The 7,314-nt window shown below is 39.7% G+C and overlaps 1 protein-coding gene across 1 annotated transcript in view; it reads left to right on the top strand.

Annotated features, from left to right (window-relative positions):
• Positions 1–6: 6 nt before the first annotated feature.
• Positions 7–7,314, top strand: part of GUCY1A2 (guanylate cyclase 1 soluble subunit alpha 2) — a 268,832-nt gene continuing 261,524 nt past the window's right edge. Inside the window, exon 1 of the mRNA XM_046686272.1 lies at positions 7–124. The gene's annotated coding sequence lies outside the window, so the exon portion shown is untranslated. The remainder of the gene's footprint in view (positions 125–7,314) is intronic.

Raw genomic sequence — 7,314 nt, 5'->3', positions numbered from 1 at the left:
CCCGACCCCGGCTGCCTCCGCCGCCGCCGCCGCCGCCACGGCCGGGGCCAGGAGGGCGCAGCGCCGGCGGCGGGTCAACCTGGACTCGCTGGGCCAGAGCATCAGCCGCCTGACGGCACCCTCGGTGAGCTGGGCGGAGGAGGGCCGGCCTCGGGAGAGAGCCGGGGAGCGGGAAAGTTGGCGCCGGGCAGCCGGGGCGTGCGCGCGGGGCCCGACCGCTGGGGGGCAGCCCGGCCTCGCCCCGGCCGGCCTGGGGCTCCCGGAGGCCCCGGGCGCCTGCGAGCCGGACCCCGGGGCTCTGGCGGAAGGGGCGTTAGAGCACGGGAAAGGAGCCAGATCTCACTCTCCCGGGATGTCCTGCCTCGGGGGCCTGTCTGCCCACCTCCAGCCTTGTCCCCTCCTTCGTCGCGGTCACCCCGGCGACCCAGTGCTCCTTCACACCCACCTGTTTTCTGTCCCCTAAACTTTCCCAGGCACTGTGGTCTGCAGTTCCCATTTCCATGTCTTTCATCTCTGTTCTCTAGCATCCCAAAGGAACCCCTCCGCCTTCCAGGAAACGCTTCCTCTTTTTTCCCACACTCTGTTGGTCTTAGCGTGACCTTCTCTGACATCTGTGAATTCCACAGGCTGTCTGCATTCTGTGTTGCATCCCTTTTCTCAAATCTTAAGGAACTGGCTGTCAGATACTTTTTTGAGTTGCCTTCTGATGAAGAAACCTCTAATCTCTTGTTTTCTCCCCACCTTGTGGCCTTTTTTCTTATTCACTGGGCATTCTTTTCGGGGTAAACCTAGTGTCTGGTTTCTAAACCTCTCTGGTATTTCTTGCACCTGTACCTCATCCTTCACTCTCTTTTCCCTGGATTCTTCAGTGCTTTCCCCTTCATTTTTTTTGTTCCTTCCTTATATGAGGACCTTCATAAATATCTGTTGAGTGAATAAATGTCTTCCTAGCCCTCTCTGAACTTGTGCTCATTTGGGGATGTCTGTATCAGCAGTTCCAGGTGTACTCCAGACTCCCTCTGCTTCTAGGCATCTTTCCAGAGTTCTGCCTCGCTCCTGCTCAGGCATTTCAGCTACCCTGACTTTCACTGTTTGCAGGAATGCCAGACCTTGTTCCAGTCTTTCTTTAACTGGTAGAGGTCTGTTTTGAAGGAATCCACTCCATTGCAGACAGAATCAGAAGGAGATCTATCCACTTTTTATTCTCACCCAGATCTTAGGTATAAGGAAGTCAACTCCTGACGACCCTTTTGTCTGCCCACCCCTAGGACTTTTACTTCTTTAAAGTTTCCAAAATGAGTCTGCACATTGATCTTGTTTGACTACTCTTGAGTCTTCATTTTCAAAATACTCTTTCAGTTTGATACTGATTGTAGGAGGGACCTGAGAAGGAGTGGGATCCTGAGGGACTGGGTACCAGGCAGTCCTACAAATCTCCTTGTGGCCCTTGCATTAGTGGAGAATTTACCTCTTCTTTTGTCAATGGACTGCTCTTCGATTGTCTTCCTTTTCTTGTGTATTTTTTCTTCAGTTTACCTTTCTGCCACTTCTTCCATTGACAGCCTAGAAACAAAACTCAGAGTGGGTTGGCTACTGTTTGCTATTCTTTACTGCAAATATTTCCCAGGAAGCATAATCTTAGGAAGTGTTTGATGTTGCAAATTGTTGAACATAAGCCTTTATCAAAGGACTTGAGTAATCCTGTGCATCTGTAGTTTTGTGTCAGTATCTAAATAACGTTTGTGTGATATACTAATTCTTTGGTACAACAGGTTCATATCTGATGGAATGATTTTACTAAAGATAATAGTTTTTGGAGGAATTGTTTTTATAATCCTGGAGGGTTTTTCTGCCTAAGAATCAGAATTTACAAATTTCTAAAAAGTAATAGGATTGCCTCTGGTAATGCCAATTTACCACTAAGACTATTCTCAACATGTTATGTGAGGAGCAGATAAAATAAACTGAACTCACGCGTTTACTATCATAAACCTTTATAAATCAAATTTGAATGACTCTTGCTTTTTGCTGGGTAAAAAGCATGTACCCAGATAATGGTTTTCAAGATAAGAAATTTGAAAATAATTATGATGATCAAATATATGCAACAGCTATATGTACTTTCCATGCTGTAATTCGTTTCTATTTCGGAAAAGGTCTTTCAGCTGCAATGCTGAGAACATACAGGGGAATATAGTGTAAAAATTTTCAACATCCTAGGCCCCTATGAACAAATTCTCATTGGCTAACCGTATCACCAATAGTTTTGGTGACACAAAGAAAACAGAGATTACATTTCAAAGCAATGACTTATTTCTGTGGTCTCCACCCCCATTTTCTAGTATTTGGCAATCTAGAACACTGCTTCAAAAAGTTCCAGTAGATTCATTCTTCTACGTTGTCATCATTCTAAACTTCTCTGAATACTTGGGGAGATGAATTATGTCCTGTCTATTCTCTTTCATTAGAGCCAAACAACTTTTTTAAAAAAATAGATTTTTGAGACTAGCCATTGCTAGAGTATTCTTGGATGGGAATTTCTAGTTGTTGGGACTATTGTGAACCTTCTTGCATTCCGTCACAGTATACTTAAGGAGAAACTACAATTGTAATGGAAACTCCTGTCTTCTTAGTGGTCTCATGGAATGTTGTCTCAATTACTGGAGATTTGTTCTTTATTCAGAATAATTTGCAAGTAGGAAAATGGAAATGAATTTAATAAATACTAGGATATTGCCAAGTAATTAAACTAGTTATTTGATGAGTGGGTTATTCAAACTCAGGTTTTTGATATTTTAATAGCCATTTTTAGATGCATTGATGTTGGCTATAAAGATTATACACAATTTTAATAATAAAAGTAAATTGAATTGACGAAATTGAAAGAAGTCCAGAATTGAGGAGACCTAGTTCTTATGCATTGTGCCTTGGACAACGAAATACTTGTGTATCTCTGTGCACATTGCGTTAACTCTCAAGGATCCTTCTCATCTGTTAAGTATTAAACTTAGGGTCCCTCCCTGTTCTGGGATTCTGCGAAGACATAGAATGTATTGTCAAGCTTTCAATAAACTGTCATAACGGCCTATGAAAGGAAAGGAAGCACATATTATGAGTTTTAAAACTTTGAGGAAAGAAGATTACTTTCTTAAGTAGGGGCATCCAAGTACTATTTATTCCACCCAATTATTAAAAAATATCTGAGGATCTACTATGTGGCAAGTATTGTGCAAAGAATTGGCAATAGAAATGCCAAACAAAACATTCCCAGTCTTGGACTTCATGAAACTTCTTTAATTATAGCCTTTATTTTAAGGAAACTTTGTTGAAGGAAAACATAAGAACTCCAATTGTCTTGGAGATGTCTAGGGGAAATTTTATTTATTGTCCACTTTGGATAGTTTTGTTCACTGTGAAGCTCAGGGGTGCAGCCACAACAATAAAAATAATCCTAAAGACTTGGCTAAAGATGCAAAAAGCACTTATTACATTATTTATTTTGAAATAATTTACTTGGGAACACATATGGAGAAACAGCTGGGGATTTTACATCAAGGGTGAATTTACTAATGCTTTTATTTCTGTTTTATCCTTATAAATGAGAGTTGCTTAGAGTCCTATCACTTTGACATCGGTTTTGGGTTTGCTAATGTCAGCCTGTTGGTGAAGATATTCCAGGAGACTGACTCAAGGGCAAGGCTTCCCTAGGTTTCTTGTCAGAGGACTACTGGCTGTTACGGCATTGCAGGTGGCTTTGAAGACATCAGAAGCTATAGAGAGCAGAACAGCAGGAGAAGAAATATAGAACTGGAAGGATGGCAAATAAAAGCAGGAAAGCTACTGACATAGGGAATAATCCAAGAAGCTGAGAGGACAGTGAGGAAAGAAAAAGGGAGGGAAGCCTGGATTCAAGTAGCAAGAAAGCAAAAGTTGTTTCGTTATTTTGGGAAAGGAAAGTATATCGATACGTACCTAGGAAAAAGTGAAAGATCATTAAAAAAATACATCTTTAACCTCTCCTAATATTAAATAAAATGAACTCTCTGACATGTGCAAATCTTTAAAATAAACCTTAGGAAGTGTGAGTGTAGCTAACATTAAATAATGAAAAATATATACAATACATTTGTGAGGTAGGCTATTAGATAAATTTTTGTATTTTAATTGAAGTTTTTAAAATTCGGGGCTCAGTTTGGCTAATGAAGTTTTAGGCAACAGATTCATTAAAATTAGAAAATTAGACAAAATGTATTCTATGGTTTAATGTTTTCACATTTGTAGAAATTAGGTATTATAATCTGAAATCAGAATTTAATGGCCACCTATTGCTTTTCTCTACCTCATCCCTAATCACTGAGAAGCAACTCTAAGCCAGGGTAGTAAGAATAAGAATTTAGAGTTTGACAGATGTGGGTTTGCACAGCTCCCTGCTGAGCCCCTTAATAAGGGTGGGACCCTGGGAAAGCCATCTCCTGCCTTCTCAGAGCCTCAGTTTCATGTTTTATGAAATAGGAATAGTAACTACCATGTAGATTTGTTGTGAAAGAGGAGTGATATTCTTTGTGAAACCCCTCGAACTCAGTGAATGATAGTTTCAGGCTGAGATCCATTAATTTCAAGCAAATTTGAATGCCTCCAAATGATCTAAAATTTTTCTTTTTTTCCCTCAATAATTTACTTGCTACTAGCCTTATTGAAAGAGTTTATAGGTTAACTGATGTCATCTGCCTGAAAAAAAAGTGATAAGTTTATTTTGTTGGCATTGCCCAGGCAATCCATTAAAAAAATTAAAACTGGAGTGTCTTTTTGGCTTCTTGGCTATGACTCATGTGTGTTCACAAACGTATATAATCACTACAGATTCAAACATTTCTATCAAACTACTGAATGCCATGTGGCAATATGAAAACCACCTTTATAAATTCTATAAAAATACAAGGACATATATATTTGGTAAAATGTGGGTATTCCACAACAAATTACTTTTAAATTAGAAAAACAAGTTAGGTAGGTGAATGAGAAATTGCTTATGTCATTTCCTGAGAATTTCAAGTGTTTCCCATACACTGCATTCAAACTAATTTGTATGTGTGTTCAAAGGTTTAGTCTGTGAGATGCAACAATTACCCGGCTACTGGCATTTATGATTAGTGTACAACCCTCTATGCTTGTTTGGCTACCAGCTCAATTGTTAGGCCTGCATTTTAAAGATGAATTTTGACAATGGGAAATGACATAAATGCTTATTAGTTTGTAGGTAGAGTTGAGAAGCGATTATATATTCCTTTTTAGTATATAATTTATCACCTTGAAGGACTCTGAGATGTGTGGGAAGAGTTCTTGAGTGCTATTATTTTTCCCACTATATCATCATTGCTATTTTCACTCACCTTTGTTTTGTCTTGTTGCCTTTATCAGATGGAGCTGGAGGTAAAATAAAAAAAATACATATTTTATTGAATATGATAGAAAAATAAATGCATTACCTCTAGATATATACATTGTTCACCAAGAGTTAGCAACAAGATATAATTATCCCTTTTGGAATTTCACACATATCTAGGAAGAAAGGAAAATTAAGTGGCATAGGCACTGAAAACATTTCCAAGGGCTATCTGGTGATGAGGTTTTCTTTGCAGGCCCTTGTTTGATGCATGAGGCCGTGAGTTAGCTCAAAATTCAAAGTTCCTTTGTTTAAATTCTGACTCTAACCTCAGTACTCTTATGTTTATCTCGTATTTAGCACAGTACCTGATGCCTAATGAATAAATAAATAAAATGCTCAGAATAAATGAATGGATGTTCTTGTTTAATTGTCCAGTTATATTATTTCTTTTGTGTTTGATTTTTTTTTGTGTTATATTTGGTTCTATCAAACAAAATATTTAAATTTTGTACCCAGCCTATGAGAGAGACTTTCAAGTGTGCAAAGCTGTTTGGATTTTGCTTACACCTGCCATTTAAAGCAAAACTTGAGAATGAAGTTGCGTTAAAGAGAGCAGATGGAATAGTATCGTCCTCCTGGAACTCGTTGAGAGGCCCATTTGTATTTTAAGAAGTTAGGTAAATGGATGACTCTCCTCCAGTCTCCAGTATAAGTCTGCTTGTATTTTCTGTACAGCTCTCTCTCAAATGAGACAGAAATGTTTGTCAGCAAGCGGGCTACTGTTGCCAAAAATGCACTGCTTGGAGATGGAATGACATAATCTCGCTCCTCAAATATCACTTCAGGACAGGATCTGAAGACCTAGAATTATGTGCTGTAAGCTCAGAGCACCTCACAAAATTGAAAATTCCAGCCAGAGTGATTCAGGAAGTAGGGGAGCTGGAAATATCTCTGAAGGCTGGAGATTTGTTGGGGCTGTTGTGGGGAATTGAGAAAGCGAGCATTCTTATAAATAGAACATTGAGAAATCACTTCCTGTACAGACTTTATTTGAGGCTTATTAAACAGTTCTTCATTTAAGCTAGTGGTTATCCAACTTCAGTGAACAGAAGAAATACCTGGAGAAAATGATTAGAATGCAGATTTCTGGGCCTCTTCCACATAGGGTTTGGTTTGATAGCTGAAGGGAGGGGCTTGGACTCTATTTTAAACAAAGCTCCAGGTGATTGTTAGGCACACCAAAGTTGTTCCTAAACGGGACTGTATTGCACACCTTCAGGATCATTGATCTGGGCTCAGTGAGCTCTGAAAGCTAATTTTTTGGAAAGAGTGATCCTGGAAGAGTTTCCGTTGGGATGAATATATCCCAGGCCGTTATTGCCCTAATAGGGACAGGATAAAAGTGGTGACTTGGAGCCACATCCTAAGGTTGTGTCCTTTGTGTTCAAAGTAATCTTGTTGCTTGAGGGGTAGAAGGTATTTGAGGCTTCACCATTTGTAGTTTTAATTGTTAGTGAATTTTCTTCCCATTTTTCCTGAGGATGCCTTGTTAGCTTCCCTAAGTTTATGCTCAGTAGGTCACGTATGATTACTGTAAGTGTCCTGTGGCCTCTTTCCTCAAAATAAAGAAACGGCTATTTAAAAATGTTGGCGACAGCAGAGGAGAAGGGAGAAGAAGGGCAGCTGTGAGGGTCAGTTTGACATTACCATCAGCGTCTGTGTTTCAGAGTGTGATTGATATGACATTTCTCAAATGCTCTATCTACTGGTTCATTTTGGAACAGTGATGTGCTCACATATCAATGAAAATGTTTAAAAAAGGCGAAGGGAGAAAGAAACAGATCTGAATGCCAGAAAGGAATTTTTTCCTAGAAGGGAAACAGTAGGAAGTTCAGATATCAGATGCGTAGAACCACCCCTCAAACCCT

The sequence above is a fragment of the Equus quagga genome, chromosome 14 (assembly GCF_021613505.1).
Source record: "Equus quagga isolate Etosha38 chromosome 14, UCLA_HA_Equagga_1.0, whole genome shotgun sequence".
Lineage (NCBI taxonomy): Eukaryota > Metazoa > Chordata > Mammalia > Perissodactyla > Equidae > Equus > Equus quagga.
This window is presented reverse-complemented; position numbering and strand designations above follow the sequence as displayed.